Source organism: Narcine bancroftii, chromosome 3 (genome assembly GCF_036971445.1).
Source record: "Narcine bancroftii isolate sNarBan1 chromosome 3, sNarBan1.hap1, whole genome shotgun sequence".
NCBI lineage: Eukaryota > Metazoa > Chordata > Chondrichthyes > Torpediniformes > Narcinidae > Narcine > Narcine bancroftii.
In genome coordinates, this window is record NC_091471.1 from 340512953 (window position 1) to 340533284 (window position 20332).

The 20332-nt window shown below is 42.4% G+C and overlaps 1 long non-coding RNA gene across 1 annotated transcript; it reads right to left on the reverse strand.

Annotated features, from left to right (window-relative positions):
- Positions 1 to 1087: 1087 nt before the first annotated feature.
- On the reverse strand, positions 1088 to 18443 carry LOC138756595 (uncharacterized). The gene is made up of 3 exons (XR_011353178.1): positions 18357 to 18443; positions 1942 to 2073; positions 1088 to 1172 (listed from the first exon to the last, which is right to left on the reverse strand). It is a non-coding gene; the product is annotated as an uncharacterized lncRNA (long non-coding RNA).
- Positions 18444 to 20332: the final 1889 nt, after the last annotated feature.

A 20332-nucleotide genomic window follows, 5' to 3' on the forward strand; every position in this document is an offset into this window, starting at 1 on the left:
ACTCCGGTACTGATGGAGATGGTGGAGGAGAATTTCTTACCAATTCTTGCTCAATGTGGTCCTGAGGTGCAGAAATCCATGATACAATTACACAGTGGAGTGTTAACTCCCAGGTCTTGGAGTTTGCTGATCAGTTTTGAGGGGATGATGGTGTTAAATGCCAAACTGTAGTCGATAAAGAGCATCCTGATGAATGCATCTTTACTGTCCAGGTGTTCCAGGGCTTTGTGTAGCATTAAAGTTTAGGTCAAGGGCCTTTCACTGGAATTAGCAAAAGTAAGAGAGAGTTAATAAACATAGTTTTGAGTCCATGCAGCTATGAAGTGTCTAAATTAAGAAATTAGATGTTGTAAATTCATTGGGGCTGAGTAGAAGTACAGTATTTATGGTGATACAAATACAGTAATTGAAATGGCAATCATGTCAATCTTAGTTTTGTTAATTAACATTTAGATGATTGCTTTGTATAAAGGAACCTGACCCAAAACCTTGACTGACCATTTCTACTCATGGATGCTCTCTGACCTGCTGAGTTCCTCCAGGAATTCCTTGTTTGATCAAGATTCTATCATCTGCAGGTTTTGGAATTTTCTTATCCTGTTGCTAACCCTGACCTTGGGTAATACAAAGAGTTTTTAAAATCAGAAATACCAACAAAATTAATGTTTTGTGTGCCTTCAGAGGAGAAAACAAAAAGGTCTTGCAGGAATACCAACAGGTCAAGGAAGATGAAAATAAAAACTGTGATTAGTTAAAAATGTTACAGAGAAATTAATCTGATTGAAACACAATAAATCAGCCACATTCCAATAATTTGAGAGAGGGAATAATGAGAGTGGGTGCGTTGATTATCACCTCCCAATATTTCCTAGATTCTTGAAGAACATATGTATTATATCCATGTGTGCTGACAATACATAAAGAAGTGGGAATGTAAGTTGTGAGCAAGATGATTCAATGGAATGTAGACAGTCTAGATGAGTGGAGAAAGATATTCTGGATGGAGTATAGTGTGGAAAGTTACTTAGGAAAAGAAATAAGCTATGAGTGGTTGAAAGCAATGGATAAATAAGGATTGCAAAGAGTTTATTTTTTCATTGTGCTGAGCTAATTCACATCATACTGATTTGTTGTTGTCGCTCTTCAATTTCCACATCGAGTTCTAGTCTTTTCTGTAAAGTAAAATTAAAAACCGTAGTTACGTCAAGGACAGTATTGCTACTATTAATGATACATTTGCAAGTAATTTGACAGAGAAAATGAGAGAATTGAAGCTCATAAATGCACTAATTTTGGCAAGAAATAGGACCACATTAATCTCATGTTTTCTGAGGTCGCTGCTGGAATTGTGCCAATGGTAACTTCCTGATAATTATATTTTGATTCTGCATTAACTTGCACTCAAAATTTTGAATCTTTGGTTGGCAAATTAATACAGTGCAATTATTTAGGGGTAAGAATTAGGAGTGTGATTTCCTTTTATTAGTGAAATATTGCCAATCAATTGTTAAAATATTGAAAATTAATGAACAGAAGTTTGAATCTTCATAAAAGCCTCTCAAAATTGGAAAAAAAATTTTTCTCTTTCTCAATGCAATCTATCCTTCCCTTTTTTCATTTGATATCTGATTAAGCCAATTCATTCTCCTAGTTTTTTCATATTTTTACTATTCTTAAATCTCAATGGTTAAAGATCTTGTATCCTCAGATCCCAGATACCCTCCACCTCTCTGTGTACCAGTGTTAGGTTGGAATAACGTGAGAGCAAAGACGATTTGAGATGAATCTATAAACACAAGTTTAACTTGGGGCTGAAACCATTAGATGCACTGTTACAATTAAATCTGACCATGTACTTTCATGTTATTTGAAATCGTTCACCAGTGGTGGCCAGCATAACAATACATTGTATGTGATACCGTATTACAGTGCATCCATTACCTTGCTGACAAAAATCGTGGCTTTCAGCCTTGTGTTTATTGACTTGATAGTCTGAAATATCAGCATGTTCCTCTGCCTCTTCCAGCTCGCTGCACTTTCCTAATTTGGATAGGTGGCATGGGCTTGCCCTTCCTAAAAGAGAAAGGGAAGGGAATCATTAAAAACAGAACAGTGCACTTATAAGGTCATAAGATATAGAAGCAGAAGTTGGCCATTTGGCCCATTGAGCCTGTTCCACCATTCCATCATGATCTAATCCATTCTCCAACTCCCCTGCCTTCTCCCTATAATCTTTGATACCTGACTATTCAGATACCTATCAATCTCCACCTTAAATATTCCCAATGACCTGATCTCCACAGCTGCCTAGGAAGCAAATTCCAGAGGTTCACCACTCTCTGGCTAAAAAGAAATTCCTCTGTATCTCTGTTTTAAATGGGGGAACCAATCCTGAAGTTGTGCCCTCATGTCCTAGATTCCCCCTCCATGGGAAATACCTTTGTCACAATAATTCTCTCCAGGCCTTTAAAATTGGAAATGCTTCAATGAGGTCCCCCCTCATTCCTCTGAACTCCAAAGAGTAAAGTTCAAGAGTCGGCAAATGTTCCTCAGATGCTAATCCCATCATTTCATGTATCATTCCTGTGAATTTTCTCTGAACTTTTGCCATTGCTGGTACATCCTTTCTTAAATAGGAACCTAAAACTGAACCCATGTAATCCAAGTGAGGTCTCACCAGTGCCTTATAAATCTCAACATCACATCTCTGCTCTTGTATCCTATTTCTCTAAATAGGAATGGCAACATTGCATTTGCCTTGTTCACCACCATTTCAACCTGGATGTAAACCTTTAGGGATCCTGCACAAAGGGACATGACACCTCTGAATTTTGAATTTTTTTCTCCATCCAAATAATTTATTTCTTCCTACCAAAGAGCATGACCGTGCACTTTCCATCATGGTCACTTTTTTGCCCATTCTCCCAATCTATCCCTCTCTACAGCCTTTCTGTTTCCTCCTCACTACCTGCCCCTTCACCTATCTTTGTTTCATCTGCAAGCCAAGCCCCAGTGCCATTTATTCAGCAAACCAAATCATTAACATTCAACATAAAGAGAAGTGGCCCCAACACCGAGTCCTCCGGAAAACCACTGGTAACTGGTAGCCAACTTTTATTCCCATTCTCGGTTTCCAGCGATCAGCCAATGCTCTACCCATGCTAATATCTTTCCTGTAATTCCATGGGCTTCTCGTCTTATTCAGGTGACTCGTGTGTGGAACCTTCTCAAAGGCCTTTTGAAAGGCCAAACATACAACATCAGCTTCCTGTCCTTGGTGTAGCCTGCTTGAGGGTTCCTCAAAAAATTGCAGTAGGTTTGTCAGGCAAGATTTTCCCTAAAGGAAGCCATGCTGACTTTGGCCTATCTTGTCATGCACCTCCAGGTACTCCGTAACCTCATCCTTGACAATCGGCTCTGACAACTTCCCGACCATCAATGTTAGGCTGTCAGGTCTATCATTTCCTTTCTGCCGTCTCCCTCCCTCTTTAAATAGTCACCGGAATCATGCCAGAACTTACTGATTCTTAGAACATGCAGAGTAATATATGGCAAGAAAATACATGCATGAATATTAAAATTATGAAAGGAATAGATAGTCTTGACATAAACAGACTCCCCTGAGGGCAGGGACGGTTGGAACAAGAGGGCATGAGTTAAAGGTAAGAGGGCAAAACTTTAGGAGAAATATTAGAGGATGCTTCTTCACTCAGAGAGTGGTGGCAGAATGGAATGTTGTTCCGAATGAGATAATTGCGGCAGGGTCCCTTCTGTCATTTAAGAGAAGGTTGGATGTGTACATGGAGGTGAGGGGGTTGGAGGGATATTGGCGGAGAGCGAGAGGATTGAGCTAGTGGAGTTGTTCAAGTGAACCGGTGCGGACTCGAAAGGCCGACATGGCCTGTTTCCGCTCTGTAAATGGTTATATGGTTAAGATCATTACAAGTGCCTCTACAATCTCTATAGCTACTTCTTTTAGAACTTAAGGGTGCATTCCATCTGGTCTGGGAGATTTTATCTACACTTAGACCTTTAAGCTTTCCAAGTAACTTTTCTCTGGTGGTCATGACTGCACTCATTTCCCTTCCCTCTCACCCTTGAAGTCCAGTATACTTCTAACGTTTTACAGTGAAGACAGATGCAAAAGATTATTCAGTTCCTCTGCCATCTCCTTGTTTCCCATTACAATTTCTCCAGCGTCATTTTTTGTATTCAGGCTGCAAGGTAATATCTTGACCTTCAGGTTTCTAGTGCAGTTACTTTACAAGTACTTTTAAAGGCTATGGCAATGCAGTTTTGGCTGCATTGAGTGTTGAAGCTGGAATTTACTGGAGAGTTTCAGCATTGCAATAGCATGAGAGTGATGTTGTAATGTTCTCTTCAGAGTCGAAAGTAACTGATATATGTCAGGTTTATTTTGTCTAGCAATTCAACGCCAGTTGGTACTGCTAAACACGTTTTATAGTTTTGTCAGTGTGTGATATTCCTCAGAAATTCATGGAGACAGATAAATGTTACACAGCAACAGGGCTTTCGGCCCACCAAACCCAAGCTCTGCATTAATTACCCAGTTATACTAATCTTTAATTAATCCTGTTTTACAATGAAACAAGCTTTGAAGGCAAATTACTTCACTTTATTACTGTTGTCAGGTCCAATTATTATTACCAACTAGTAATGAATTTCTAGACAGACAGCCTTGTTCCTTCACATTTTATACACAGGTAGGTCATTTGGAGAATCTCTGAGGCACAATGACCCTCTGCCAACCAGTTGCAAAATCAACTGAACCTCACATCAAGACAATGAACAGCAGGTTATCCATCATCTGCAAGTTCCAATGAAATTAGAGTGCAAAATGAAAAGAGCGGCGATGCTGGTTTTCATTGATCTAAACCAGTGGTGAAAACCAAACTGCCCCCCAAACACATTCCACCTTAAGTAATCCCTGTGCCATAAGTGCTCTGTGATTGCTTAAGGTGGTAGATGAGTGGGAAGGGAAGGTTTGACAACCACTGCTCTAGACCCAATTATTACTGAAATATTTTGCATGAGAAGAGTTGCCATTGGCCCATTTCTTTTGGAGTTATGAAACCATGCACATAACGAGTCAATTAGGGACGATTAAAACAGTGGCTTTCAAACCTTTTTCTTCCCACTCACATCCCACCTGAAACAATCCCTTACAGAGCACTTATGGCATTGGGATTGCTTCAGGTGAAATGTGAGTTTAGAGGGGGAGTTTGAAAACCAATGCCCTAAACAACAGGACACATAAAGTCAAGTTTATTGTCATCTGACTGTACAAGTACAACCTGACAAAACAGCATTCTCCGGTTCTCAGAGCAAAAAAACATGCAGACACAACACACATACAAATAATACATATGCAGAATAAGTATTATATCTTTAAAAAGTAAATATTGTTTTGTACAAATGAGGGTCTCAGATGGCTATTGTGAGCAGTTCCTTTGGTTCTTTTTAAAATCATCCAAACCATTAAAAATAAATCACATAAATACCCATTCACATTTGAAGCTCGTTAGAACATTTAAGGGAAACCTGATAAAGCATGTATTAATGTGAGTTTATTGTTAACTCTTTCCATGAAGCATTCTCAGAAATTACATTCTTACTCCTCCACACCGACCTGAGCAATCATGGAAATTTTCGGTTTAGTTAAAAAGTGTTCTCTTCAAATTAAGTTTTCACCCATTTTTGCAACCATTATGACAGCTTATAATTTAATTTTATTTCAATTTTGGGTTTGCTAAGTTTGATAAGGAAGCCACGAATGTAAGTTCCATTTACCTATTATAATAAATCCTTTTAGGATACCAGAATGCCATCAAATTTTGTGTGCATTGAAATAAGAAATTTTATAAAGTGAAGCAAATCTGAGTGGAAGATGCATTCCTGAAAAAGGGTAGAACTTACAGTCATGGTGAAGCATATTGTTGATAGTAATAGTCCAATCCTAATAATTAATAGAGCATCATTGTGTATTGCTGAACAATGGTTAGCTATAACAGTGTACATTGTAAAATGTCCCATTGTTCACCTTGCAGATTTTAAACATTCTTCTTGTGTTTGGTATACAGTATATTTAAAACTAAATGAAGATTTTTACATAATTCCAATTTAGAAACTCTGATAAAACGAATGGTCTTCAGGATAAATTCACAAAACTGTAGCATTGACTCGGGCAATTAGCATTTTTCTGTAATGTGCTCACTTTTTAAGGTAATACAAGAGATGAAAGGATAGCGTTCAGTCTCCTCAGGCTGCCTTTTGTAGTTTTTAACTTACAGTTTATCCATCAGGTCCTGAAGTCTCAAGTTATTCCTTCAGTCTGTGTAAAAATTATAAATGCCTAAATATTGAATTAAGATGGCGATCTGAAAAACTGCTTATTGGTTTTGTAAGGCTAAACAATAGATGGACAGTTCTTTGAATTTTTATTGTGATACGGAGCTGCAAGACCACAAAACTAAACAAGAAGCTCCTCTGAGTCTTAATCTATCTCCAGATTGGCTTTTGTCTTGCATCTCACTCCTCTCAGGTCTAATTTGAAACTGTAAACCCTCTGTTCCTCCCCCACTTCTGAGGGTCACTGATCCAAAACTTTGCCTAGGTTCTCTTTCTGCAGAGATTGTTTGACTGGTTGAGTTCTTCCAGAATTTTGTTCTTGTTTTTTTCTCCTCTGAGTTAGTTCACCTTAGCAAGGGAGATGACATCGCCAATTCAATTGACCTCGGGAGCACTGTTAGTGTAGGTGTTAATGCAATGCCAGTGATTCAGATTTGAATTGACATTTTCTGTAAGGAGTTTGTACGTTCTCCCCATGACCTGTGTGGGTTGCCTCTGGGTCCTCTGGTTTCCTAACACACTCCAAAGGCAAATGGGGCTAGTAGAATAATTGGTCACATAGGTGTATTTGGGTGGCACAGGCTCATGGGCCAGAAAGACCTGTTACCTCTAAATCAAATTAACCTTTTGGTTTCGAGAGCAAGAGCATTAGCTGGGACATATACTCTGCCACGTCAGACATTAAACACACGTTTGGCATGTTTCGACATTATTTCGTTCGGTTGGTCTTCAAGAGTTCTGTTGTCCTTTTCAAGAATGGCCTGTGATGCAGTTATTTCATGGACGCTACAGATGGTCGATCAGTTCCCTGAGCTCTGCAATGCTGTCAGCCTGTTGTGGGGAGAACTGCAGCCATGTCTTCGTGATAGAGGGTCAACTCTTCCAGATCACAAAGCATTTTCTGATATAGTACTTTTGTTCATTTCGATCTGTACTGCAGTTATACCACCAGCATCTTCCAGTCACTTTCTGATTTCCTCCATCTCATGGGAGTAGTCAGATCTTTGCTTTTCTGTCTTAGAACCAGCTGGATTCTCAGCTTCAATATCTTCTTGATTTCTCAATGCAGACCTGAATTTTCAAGTAGTGGACATTATATAAATTCTAACCATGCTGTGACCCACAACAAACAAATATATTCAGTTATCTCTGGCTTAAATATACTTTGATTTTCTTCTGCAGTTGGACCCTAAGAATCTCTTCATTTAAAAAAACATTTAAGCATACAGGCCATTTTGACCCATGAGTCTGTGCCACGCAATTTACACCGAATTAACCTACACCCCTGATACGTTTTGAACGGTGGGAGAAAACCAGGGCCCTTGGAGAAAACCCATGCAGATACGGGGAGAACATACAAATGCACAACAAAAATGTATCCATTGTTTCCAATGACTGCAACTTGGGCACTTACAGTAAAAGTCCTAAAATCTGAACTCCTCAGGGAACGGGTTGATCTGGATTTTTGGATTCTCGGGCAGTACATCTGTGATGCTTACCCAATGCAATCATGCATGTTTAAAATGCATACGCGTGTGCACACACGCACACACGCACACACACAACAGTTTTTGAGAAGTCTGGATTCTCAGATGATCCAGATTTCTGGAATCCAGATGTTCATTCTTTTACTGTATATATAATATCAACTGTGATAAATTTGTTCACTACTTTATCCTCTCAGAAAGTTGCCATATTTCATAAGTGCCTTGCACCATTTAAAACTTAAATGAATTGATGTCAACAATTAAAGCAGCTGCAACCTTAGTGAATGGCAGAGCAGTGGCAAGTGGTAAGTGCTTGCAATAATTAAAGATGACCAGTACGTCTCAAAAGCCAGGCACATTATGGACCCAGCAGATGCTGAAAGGCATTAAAAAATGCCTTCCAACCTGGGAGATAAGTTACATAAAAAATAAATTTCCACTCTATTCTGAGAGTTTTCTTCATGATAGAGAGACCAGAAGGGGTTACATGGTCAAGACTGAAGTGCCTAGGTCCTGAGTCCCCGTGTATCATTTAAGGCCATCTGCAGTTCCCACGATGGAACCTTTCACTTGTAAAAACTGCAGGGATAGGGTTATGTAATGGCCCTAGGATAGGCAGTGACCTCCAGAGTATGGGCACTAATAGAGAACACAAGTTTATAAGTTGTCTCATGGATTTTAATTTTAGGTTTCCTCAACCAAATTTGTACTGTAATGGTCAGAGTTTTGTTTCACTGCTGTGCAGGTACTTCAGATCCTTGCTCCAAGTTTGGCCGCCGCAAGGATCTGAGGTACCTGCACAGCATTGACTGCTTTCTCTCAGTGAAACTTTTAATGAAAGGCTCAAGCCTGAAATATTGGTAATGAATCTTTGTCTTTGATAGATAAAGGACACTCTTTGACCTACTGAGTTTCTCCAGCATTGAGTTTTTACTGTAACCATGAGAAATTTGAATTGTGTTAACTTGTCTTGCTGTTGGATGAGTTCGGCACTGACAGGCCAGTTTGTAAAATGTATTGACCTACAGGACTGAGGGAAAAAAGGAATGCTGTCCATTTGCAGTTTCACTCAGGTTAACACTCAGCATCCACAAGGCAATTTGTACACAGTGACTAGCATTCAGTGCCATGCGTTTTGTGCATGGCCTTTCAATTCATTTTGGAGATTTTAATTCTGGCTATCAAATGAAATCCTTTCCTGAGGATCTACTCGTGGCAATCCTGAGCAAAAATTCAAAAACCTGCAGAGATGGTGAGTAAACTCACACTAAAGAAAAGATGACCATAGTGTGCAGTATAAATGAACACATGACATTTTATTGCATTTTAAAAATATTCATGTGAATGTACATGTAAGGGCGTTTTGTTTCATGCCCCTCTGACAACTTAAGCCAATTATATTAGGGAAGCATTATGGATTTTTATGAACAATTTCCAATTTTGTGTTTTTTTTGAGGAAACTGAGCACACCTAACCACAATTCAAGCTATGGAATTAAGGACCTGGTTAGATTTTTATAGATCAGCCATTGCAAAGTGACAAGAGAATTATTTTTAAAACTCTAAGATAATAAGTAAAATTTAGATAAACTAAGACTGTGAATTATTATTAATTACCACTGTTACCTCAAGTTCAATTGTAAAATAATGTTAAATGCAGTTTTCTTGACTGCCATTTGCCCAACTGTAGGTTTTCATTTTAAAACCATGCCAATGATCCAAATGTCACTTCAGTACAGTGGTAGTTTCCATTATAAGGCAGCTGCTAATTCAATTTTGCAATGAATTATCAGCTGTTCTGGATGCTTCTTGACTGTCTAAATACAGAAACTTTCTCATGTCTGCAGCCTTTTGACACAACGTTACCAGCATCCTCCTCCAACACCCCCCTGCCATCGTTCAGTTAAGCTTGTTCCATTATTAATCTACAGAATCATTTTCAGTGACGGAATTGATACTTCTGGTGTCCTCCATGAATCCTTGGCTCACCGCCTTCCCAATTCACATAATGTTTCTCATTAAAATCATCCAAAAGCACTGGGCATTTCCTGCAGCCCTGACCTACATTTCACAGTCTTAATACATCCCTCTATTCATTTTTTCTCTAAATTTTCTTATTAATTGATCAAGTGTCGGTGCTGCACAATTGCTCAGCAAAAGGAGGTGTAAGGCACTCCTTTCTGTCCGATAGCCACAGGTCCTCCTTGGGCAAGGTGATTAGCTCAAAGATGGAGCCTTCACCGAAGAAGAACAGGGGAGGCAACAACTGCAATTCAGAGGTTCAGAGATAGTGACAGATGGAGAGACATGATCGCCTATGTCGAATGGCAAGGTTGCTGAATGAACGAATCGAACAAGCAAATGGTTTTATCAGCAATGGCAATCTTGTCCCCATTCTATTCCTTTCGTTCCGTCCATTTCTTCCTAACCCCCCTCTGCATCATAACAACTGGCTTCTTGTCTGAAGATGGTAAAGTAAATTGAAGTTATTAACTGCAGTAGAGCTTTCCATTATTGTTCCATCACTAGCTGAGATGCAAAATATATTCTATGCCAGATTATTTTCTCACATCACATGGAAAGAGTCCTGGGCTGGAAGGGGTTGGTTACGATGTAAATTTCACTGCACAAATCTGGGCATCGAGATGCAGTCATCAATTTTTTTTAAATATTAAATTCGCTTGGCATTATTGTAGCATGTTTGGATTGAATTCAGTGCGCGCCCATCTGAAAGGCTTGCTACAGTGGTTAGAATACTAAATATTTTACTGCAGCAAATAGTTCCTTTAACATATAATTTGACAATTTTACTCATGTTTATTAGAAATGGTAAGATAATAAAAAGGAAGTGCAGTAAAGTTCTGATGATCGGATGTCCATTTGTTAAAAAAAAAAATCAAGTGGTTCAGCATCATTATTCCAGAATATGAGCCAGGAAACTAGAATCCAAGCAGGGTATGCAGCCAGACCTGAGGGTCCAGACTACAGTTTGGATGGGCTCTTGAATTTGGGCTGAATATACTGACAGAGCTGAGAATGCAGTCTGAGACACCAGGATCTGGAATTTGGGTGGTTTTGTGGCTGGACCCAGAATCTAGAGTGCTAGTACATTTCCCACACCCTTTAAACTCACCAGATTCATTGGAAGATTTGTTATACCACTGTATGATGTGCAAACCCAATGGTCAATTGCTGGGTAGAGCTGTACTGTCAGAGAAAGAGAATATGATGCAATTGATTCACGTTCAACAAGTGGTGATGAGAAAGACTACATAAAACTGAAGCCTAGTTAATACTTTGGAGAGCTATTATCAGTCCTCACCAATGGCCATACTCACCATGCCAACCTAGATATAGCTCTGAACTCTGCATCTAAGCATGGAGCACCATTCGCCCCAACCGACCCAGTCACAGCATTCATAGGCTGCTCCTTCACCCTGAGACATGGATGTTTCATTGCAACTGGACAGTAAAGATTCACCTAATATTCCCAAACTCAGTATTGTTCAGTGTGCAGCCTGAGTCGGTATCCTTTTAAAGCCATAAATCAACATTTTTTTTAAATAAGATTTTTGGGTTAAGAGTAATCTGCTGAATAGATGTCCAAAAATATGCAAAAAGACCAAAATATGTTTCATTGCCTTTCTCTCAACATACTTGGTTGAATGTAGATACAGCAAGGTAGTTTCCTTGATAAATCCAGGAAAAGTCTTGATATCACAACAAGATGTGCCCTTTTGACTGTCACTATTCAGTTTGGAACCTGGCATTTAAAAAAAAAACTGAAAGAGGAACATCAAGCTCAAGGATCTCACAAAAAAATTAATAAGAATGATTTTCCTACATGTTCAATAAGGATGATTTTCTATTTGTCGGTTTGTTCTGGAATCACAAGCTGCAGTTGTACGGTCAGAGTAAAACTCTTTTGTCTTTTTACCTCACATGTATAAGTCGAGTCAAAACGCCTCAAAAAATGGGGGATAGGGGTTAACTAATATGCCAGATACAAAAATGAGGCCTTAAGTTCAGCTCAAAAATCCATCTGAAGCAGATTCGGCACATAAGTCGACCCTTGAAACACCCCAAAAAAAACCCCAACCTGCAACAAATTTTCATGCTACAGTACCAGTATCTTTGGCTTGGCTTCGCGGACGAAGATTTATGGAGGGGGTAAAAAGTCCACGTCAGCTGCAGGCTCGTTTGTGGCTGACCAGTCCGATGCGGGACAGGCAGACACGATTGCAGCGGTTGCAAGGGAAAATTGGTTGGTTGGGGTTGGGTGTTGGGTTTTTCCTCCTTTGCCTTTTGTCAGTGAGGTGGGCTCTGCGGTCTTCTTCAAAGGAGGCTGCTGCCCGCCAAACTGTGAGGCGCCAAGATGCACGGTTTGAGGCGTTATCAGCCCACTGGCGGTGGTCAATGTGGCAGGCACCAAGAGATTTCTTTAGGCAGTCCTTGTACCTTTTCTTTGGTGCACCTCTGTCACGGTGGCCAGTGGAGAGCTCGCCATATAATACGATCTTGGGAAGGCGATGGTCCTCCATTCTGGAGACGTGACCCATCCAGCGCAGCTGGATCTTCAGCAGCGTGGACTCGATGCTGTCGACCTCTGCCATCTCGAGTACCTCGACGTTAGGGGTGTGAGCGCTCCAATGGATGTTGAGGATGGAGCGGAGACAACGCTGGTGGAAGCGTTCTAGGAGCCGTAGGTGGTGCCGGTAGAGGACCCATGATTCGGAGCCGAACAGGAGTGTGGGTATGACAACGGCTCTGTATACGCTTATCTTTGTGAGGTTTTTCAGTTGGTTGTTTTTCCAGACTCTTTTGTGTAGTCTTCCAAAGGCGCTATTTGCCTTGGCGAGTCTGTTGTCTATCTCATTGTCGATCCTTGCATCTGATGAAATGGTGCAGCCGAGATAGGTAAACTGGTTGACCGTTTTGAGTTTTGTGTGCCCGATGGAGATGTGGGGGGGCTGGTAGTCATGGTGGGGAGCTCCCCACAGTACCAGTATATTATCACCTTTAACTTACAACTTGCTTCATACTTTTGTCATTTGGCTGGAGGCTCCATGATAATAATCACCCTTAGGCAATACCAAATAATTCAGTCACTGGGATTTTTTGGGGGGCCGGGATCAACTTTTGCACCCGCTATATGATTAAAACACCATGAAAATGAGGCTGAAAATGGGGACATGACATCTGAAGGTTGACTTATATGCCAAAATATAAATATACTTCATGCTTTTTACATAGATGGTAGGATGGAAGTTTGGAAGAAACCAACTAAACGAATGCTTCACAGGGAAGGGGGCCTGTAAACATTGAGTAAATTCCCAAGGGGTCCATAGCCAAACAAAAGTTGAGAATGGCTGCTCTAAAGAATTACAAGATTTCCAGGAAAGAGCTTAAGAAAGAAATGCCAGAAGGGGCAATGAGAAGGCATTGACGAGTAGGATTGAGGAAAACCCCCAAGGCATTCTACAAGTATGTGAAGAGCAAGAGGATGAGGGGGTGTTGGTGAAAAAGGGTGCATGGAGTCAGAGGAGGAAGTGGAGATCCTTAATAAATACTTTGCTTTAGTATTCACTGATAAACAGACCTTGGCAATTGTGAAGATGACTAAAGTGGACTGAAATGCCTGAGCATGTTGACATTAATAAAGATTAATAAAAACCTAGCAAATTATAGAGCAGTGAGTCTTACTTCAGTGATGGGCAATCTACTTGAGAAAATCCTGAGAGACAGGATTTAGAAGCATTTAGAGGGCATAATCTGATTAGGGATAAGTCAGGATGGGGAATGCTGTGTTTCACAAGCCTGATAAATTATTTTCAGATGTAACAGAGTATTGATCAAGGTCGAGTGGTGGATGTAGTGCATGTAGATTTCATTACGGCATTGGATAAGGTTCCCCATGCAAGGTTCATTCAGAAAGTAAGAAGGCATGGATTCCAAGGAGGCAAGGAGGTCTTGTTTTGTTGATACAGAATTGGCTGGCCCAGAGAAAGAAGAGGGTGGTTGTATATGGTTCATATTCTGCATGCAGATCAGTGACCAGTGGTGTTCTACAGGATCTGTTCTGGGACCTCTTCTCTTTGTGATTTTTATAAATGACCTGGATGTGGAAGGGTGGGTTTGTAAATTTGCAGATGTCACAAAATGTTGTGGATCATCTGGAAGGTTGCCAGAGGGACACTGATAGGATGCAGAATTGGGCTGAGAAGTGTCAAATGGAGTTTAACTCTGAAAAGTATGAAGTGACTCATTTTGGTAGGTCAAATTTGAAGGCAGAATGCAATTTAAATGGGAGGTTTCTGAGCAGTCTGGACGATCTGAGAGATCTTAGGGTCGATATCCTTTGGACACTCAAACCTGCTGAACAGGTTGATAGTATTGCTAAGAAGGTATATGGTGTGTTGGCCTTCATAACCATGGGAGCAAGTTCAAGAGCCATGAGTTAATGTGACAGTAATATAAGACCTTGATTTGACTCCACTTCGTATATTGTCTTCAGTTCTGGTCACATCATTAAAGGAAATATGTGGATGTTATAGAGAGAGTGAAAACGAGATTTACAAGGATGTTTCCTGGATTGGAGAAGCATAGCTTATGTGAGTGAACTTGGTCTTGGAGCAATGGAGGATGAGGGGTGACTTGATAGAGATGTACAAGATGATGAGAGGCCAAAGGCTTTTTTCACCAGGGCTGAAATGGTTAATATTAGGGGCACAGTTTTAAGGTGCTTGAGAGTAAGTACGGGGGGGGGGGGGGGGGGTGGGGGTGGGATGTAAGAGGTAAATTCTTCACACAGAGAGTGGTGGGTGGATGGAATGTGCTGCCAGTAATGGCTGTGGAAGCAGGAACAGCAGGATTTCTTGAGAAACTATTAGGTAGCTACAATGAACTGAGAAAAATGGAGGGTTTATTTTAAATTTACAAACCCACCTTTCCACATCCAGGCAATTTCAAGTTTATTAATCAAACTAATATTTAGCAATGCTCTACGTTGCATGGAATATTGTTTAATGTAGATTTCTATGATTAAATTCTGCCCAATTACCCGAGTAGATTCCAGAAATGAGGGGGATAACATGCACAGTCGCTCAGGACTTGACAATGAGGGGTGATTTTATATAAATGCATAGAAAGATGCATAAGATGCATCATCTTATGGATGATGTTTAGTGTGACAGGTTTTCAGCCAGTTCAGGGAAAGGGAAAGAGAAGAGGAAAGAAGGGAAGATCAGTGATGAAATAAAGTCAAAACAATGATGACAGAGGATGGAAATGGGACAAGAAAAGGCACAAATGATGTGTCTATAGGAAGTGAGGTGGCAATAACATATTATTGAAAACTGTTCTGAAAAACTGAGAGTGGCTATAATCTGAAATTGTCCTCTATTCAGGAGACTATTAATTAACAGTATTAGATAAATAATCTCTGTCAAATTCACTGGTCAATTCTCCATATTCTTTTCTAATGATTAAACCTCCAGTAGAAATGTTTTGCAGAATAATTTGGTCAAGATGACATATAAATGTAAAAATTAATTGTGTTCGGATAGCAACAGAAGCCAAAAAGATCATTTTTCATCAATCTCACTCGGGGCAAGATAAATCTGAGTCACAATGCAGAAAAAGTGAAGAGAAATGAATTTCAAAATCAAAGATGTGGTCTAAAAATATACATAAAATAAAAATACTGAAATTTAATTTGGTGGCTTGGAGTGATTTTTAAGGCCACAAGATTTAAAAACAAACTAAAGGGAAAGGAGAGAAACAATACACATATTGTCGAAAAGAGAACGAGTCCTGCTCCATTGGTGACTTGCTTTAAAATGTGACACCAAGCTAAATGTGGATGACAATCCCACATTTTACTTCTGTTCTGAGAAGGTTACCTGACTGGATGATAGCCAACTTCAGTATTCCAGGGTCAAGACATGTGTTCCATATCCAATGGACTTCTTGAAAATCTGAACATATGAATGTTGGACTTGATCTGGCTTTGGTATCATTGTTGATGAAAAACAATCACTCCAACATTTAAAAACTTAGATCAAGTGATGTGCAACAATCAGAGGGCAACATAACTCTAAAGCAAAAGGAAACCTCATAATGACAGAAAAAGGATTCTATGTGGTGAGGACTAAATTAAATAAATCTTATGGCAGAGTCATACTGAAAGTCAAATAGAGGAATTTACTGTCTTAGATAACAACAAGGTCACACCATTTGTGTGTGTGTGTGTGAGAGAGAGAGAGAGAGAGAGAGAGAGAGAGAGAGAGAGAGAGAGAGAGAGAGAGAGAGAGAGAGAGAGAGAGAGAGAGAGAGAGAAAGAGAGAGGGGGGGGTTTCTGTGTTCCCAGATGCATGTCTTCAATTGAAACTTTCTCTGATCTCCCTTTATCGGCATTTATTTGCTTGTGAATCACTCACGTCAGAAAAAAGTCAATGGATCAATGTGGTCGTTTCTATGCTGGGATATTTTCAGCCTATGATTTTACATTTTAAATTTTGACAATATTCTGCTGCCTGCAGAACAACTACTGTCACCTCATGTTTTATCTTTCATGCAAGTTCACATATTATAGTGAAAAATATTAAATATGCTTTTTATGACTGCAACCAGTACACAAAACAAATAAAATAACATTATAATTTAATCTTTAAAACTGCATTAACAATGTATGAATTGTTATTTTGAACTGAGCAAAGAAAGAATCTCTCATGTTCCCCCCCACACCTTGATGAAGGGCTCAAGTCTGAAACATTGGAGATGTATCTTCACCTTTCCTACATAAAGGCTCTGTTTGACCTGCTGAGTTTCTCCAGCATTTGTGTGGTTTTTTTTTTCAATTAAGCACCAGTGTCAACAGAATCCTGTGTTTTACCAAAGAAAACTGTACAGTTCTTGTGATATTATCAGTTCTTTCAAGGACTGCAAAAGGCTAATAAAGCTACACTGATAGGAGAGCAATCAAAGTAATTTGTTTTAAGAATGTTAAGACTTTAGAATAGTTGAATATTAATATAATGTGACAGCTGTGGGATAAATATAACTTTAAGGATCTTAAGATTGTTCTATTTAAAGAAAAGACGTTCTGGAAGCTGATACCTTTGATTCTAATAATTCTAATCACACTAGCTCCAGATTTAGTTATAGTTATCAATTGAAAAATTATAACTTTTGTAAAAATCTATTTTAAAATATAGTTAACAAGTATTTGATCCTCCCTTTGCTCAAGAAAATTTGCCTTGTCGGGGCTTTTCAATAAAAAAAAGCATGATGCCACATTATTTAATAATGGTAAATCATATATCATCGATCTTGTATCTGATTTTAGTAAATTATGATAGCTGGACCCTGGGGGGGGGGAAATTAAAATATAGATATCCAGTTTTCAACTTTCCATCTGGATGAGAGATTCTCCATCAAATAAAGATAAAATAAAACAGGAATATTGAGCAGATGTTGATCTTTAAAGTCACTTTGCATCACCATGTAACAAATTATTGGAACATTACTACCATTCCAAATGGTCAAAATTTAAACTGAGATGAAGTAGAACTGGATATTATTCATCTCTCAAAACATTAGAATCATTACCTACCTGGTCAATAAATTCATTTGATATTAAACGAAATGGGTGTGTTCTTTAAATAACGGTTTGAGTGGGTCTGTGTTAAGCACTGCTTCAGTAGAGATGAGAAAGCTTTGACTAAATGATTCAAGTGGCACAGATGATGGATGCTTTGATGTTGAAAGCTTGCCTTTGTCAATTAACTCAGCCATGAGAGGTTTATGGGCCACAGTAGAAAGTGTTTGAATGGTTCAAGCCATCCCTTTTGTAACTATCTCCTCTTTGCTTCGAATTCGCAGTTTAAAAGACTATTTCCAGTCGTTACCTCTTTTAACAGATGCGGATGCTTCAGCATCAACTTTTGGGACTTGCTAATCTGTACTGGGAATGACGTTAATTTCCTCCAAATGTTACTTTAAGGATATAATTCTTGGGGGAAAGAAACAACCCGAGTTGGCATGACTTCACCACTCTTGTTCCTTCTTCTGACAACCCTTTGGATAAGTGCCGACAAGCAACGTTAATGTTAACATACCCAGTGGGCATAAAAAAAATATGATCACAGAAATAACACAGTCTAATTTAGGGGCTTTTGAAACTATTTCCTTGTCAGCGATATTCCTTCGGCTCGCTTACCAAGGATGAAAGGATCACTTTACACGAGCATCTTAAAGTGGTGAGAGGTCGGAGCCTGGAATGTCCCAACAGCGCAGCAAATTCTCCCCAGGGCACTGCCACTGGAACAACCCCACCTGTCGCTCGCCGCGCCAAGACATTTGTCTCCCCCTCCATTTAAAGCCACGGGTGGACAGACCATCATTTGGGAGGGTCAGTTTCTAATTCAGCGCGAATTCGTTCAAACCACATGTCGTCCTCCTCCGGGTTTGTGCCCGCCGATCCTTTGCAGTTCACACTCACCTGAGACCCACAGGGGGCCAGCAAATTGTTAATCTCAGATTGGCAGTGGGGGTCCTTAGAGGAACGGATCCAAATTCATTTTCCAGGGTTTTGTTCACTGACGAAGAGATGCTGAAGCAGCGAGAAGGGAGAGAGAGAGTGAGAGAGAGACAGGTTAGGAGCCCTTCCGATCGCGGGACGGGTGCTGCCCGGCCCGATCTGTTATCCGAACCTCTACCGGGCGCACGCAGTCCGGCTTTTTTTTCCCCACCGTCCACTTGTTTTAATTTGCTGAAACCGACGCCCACGAATAAACCCTCAATCAGACACACATCGACCTTGAAATCGGGCGAGCTGCGGACAAACGGAGAGGGGTTAAGACTTGTTGCTTCCCTCCCCGACTTCCAAACCCTGGTGTCACCGCTGTGGCCTCTTCAGAACGATACAGTCAACAATTATTTCAGGGGCATGGACAAATAAAAGTTTCCTCGCCTGGAGTGCAGCAACTTAGTGTCATGTGGGGTTCTTTACAGGTCCGTTTGTTACAGGGAAGAGGAGGTTGGCGGGAAAAAAGGCGCAATATTTCCCTCTTCCACCTCATTATGAAACTGGTTGTAACTCAAAGCTCGTTAAACATAGACCCTGTAGAAAGGAGCGAGCCAACGACTGGAAATGCATTGACTGCGGCGTGAAGAGTCCGTGGAGTGAATCAGAAGAGGGGGCTCCCGTCGTTTGTTCGCAACAGCAGCCTTAGGAGGGACCGGTCCAACTCCGGCAGCCCAGCCCCCGGCTCCTGGAGGGCAGCCCCCGGGACGCAACCCCACCTCCAGCCCCTGGAGGGCAGCCCCCGGGACGCAGCCCCACCCCCGGCCCCTGGAGGGCAGCCCCCGGGACGCAGCCCAACCCCGGCCCCTGGAGGGCAGCCCCCGGGACGCAGCCCAACCCCGGCCCCTGGAGGGCATCCCCCAACCCCCGGGACGCAGCCCAACCCCCGGCCCCTGGAGGGCATCCCCCGGCCCCCGGGACGCAGCCCCACCCCCGGCCCCTGGAGGGCAGCCCCCGGGACGCAGCCCAACCCCGGCCCCTGGAGGGCATCCCCCAACCCCCGGGACGCAGCCCAACCCCCGGCCCCTGGAGGGCATCCCCCGGCCCCCGGGACGCAGCCCCACCCCCGGCCCCTGGAGGGCAGCCCCCGGGACGCAGCCCAACCCCCGGCCCCTGGAGGGCATTCCCCGGCCCCTGGAGGGCAGCCCAGCACCCGGCCCCTGGAGGGCAGCCCCCGGGACGCAGCCCAATTCCGGCCCCTGGAGGGCATCTCTAGCCCCCGGGACGCAGCCCAACCCCCGGCCCCTGGAGGGCATCCCCCAACCCCCGGGACGCAGCCCAACCCCCGGCCCCTGGAGGGCATCCCCCGGCCCCCGGGACGCAGCCCCACCCCCGGCCCCTGGAGGGCAGCCCCCGGGACGCAGCCCAACCCCCGGCCCCTGGAGGGCATTCCCCGGCCCCTGGAGGGCAGCCCAGCACCCGGCCCCTGGAGGGCAGCCCCCGGGACGCAGCCCAATTCCGGCCCCTGGAGGGCATCTCTAGCCCCCGGGACGCAGCCCAACCCCCGGCCCCTGGAGGACATTCCCCGGCCCCTGGAGGGCAGCCCAGCCCCCGGCCCCTGGAGGGCAGCCCCCGGCCCCTGGAGGGCAGCCCCCGGGACGCAGCCCAACCCCGACCCCTGGAGGGCATTCCCCGGCCCCTGGAGGGCAGCCCAGCCCCCGGCCCCTGGAGGGCAGCCCCCGGGACGCAGCCCAACCCCGACCCCTGGAGGGCATCCCTAGCCCCCGGGACGCAGCCCAACCCCGGCCCCCGGGACGCAGCCCAACCCCGACCCCTGGAGGGCATCCCTAGCCCCCGGGACGCAGCCCAACTCCGGGTTATGAAATGGGGACTTCGAAGAAGCAAAGACCATTAAAAGGAATTAGGAAGCCGAGGAGAGTCGGACACCGACC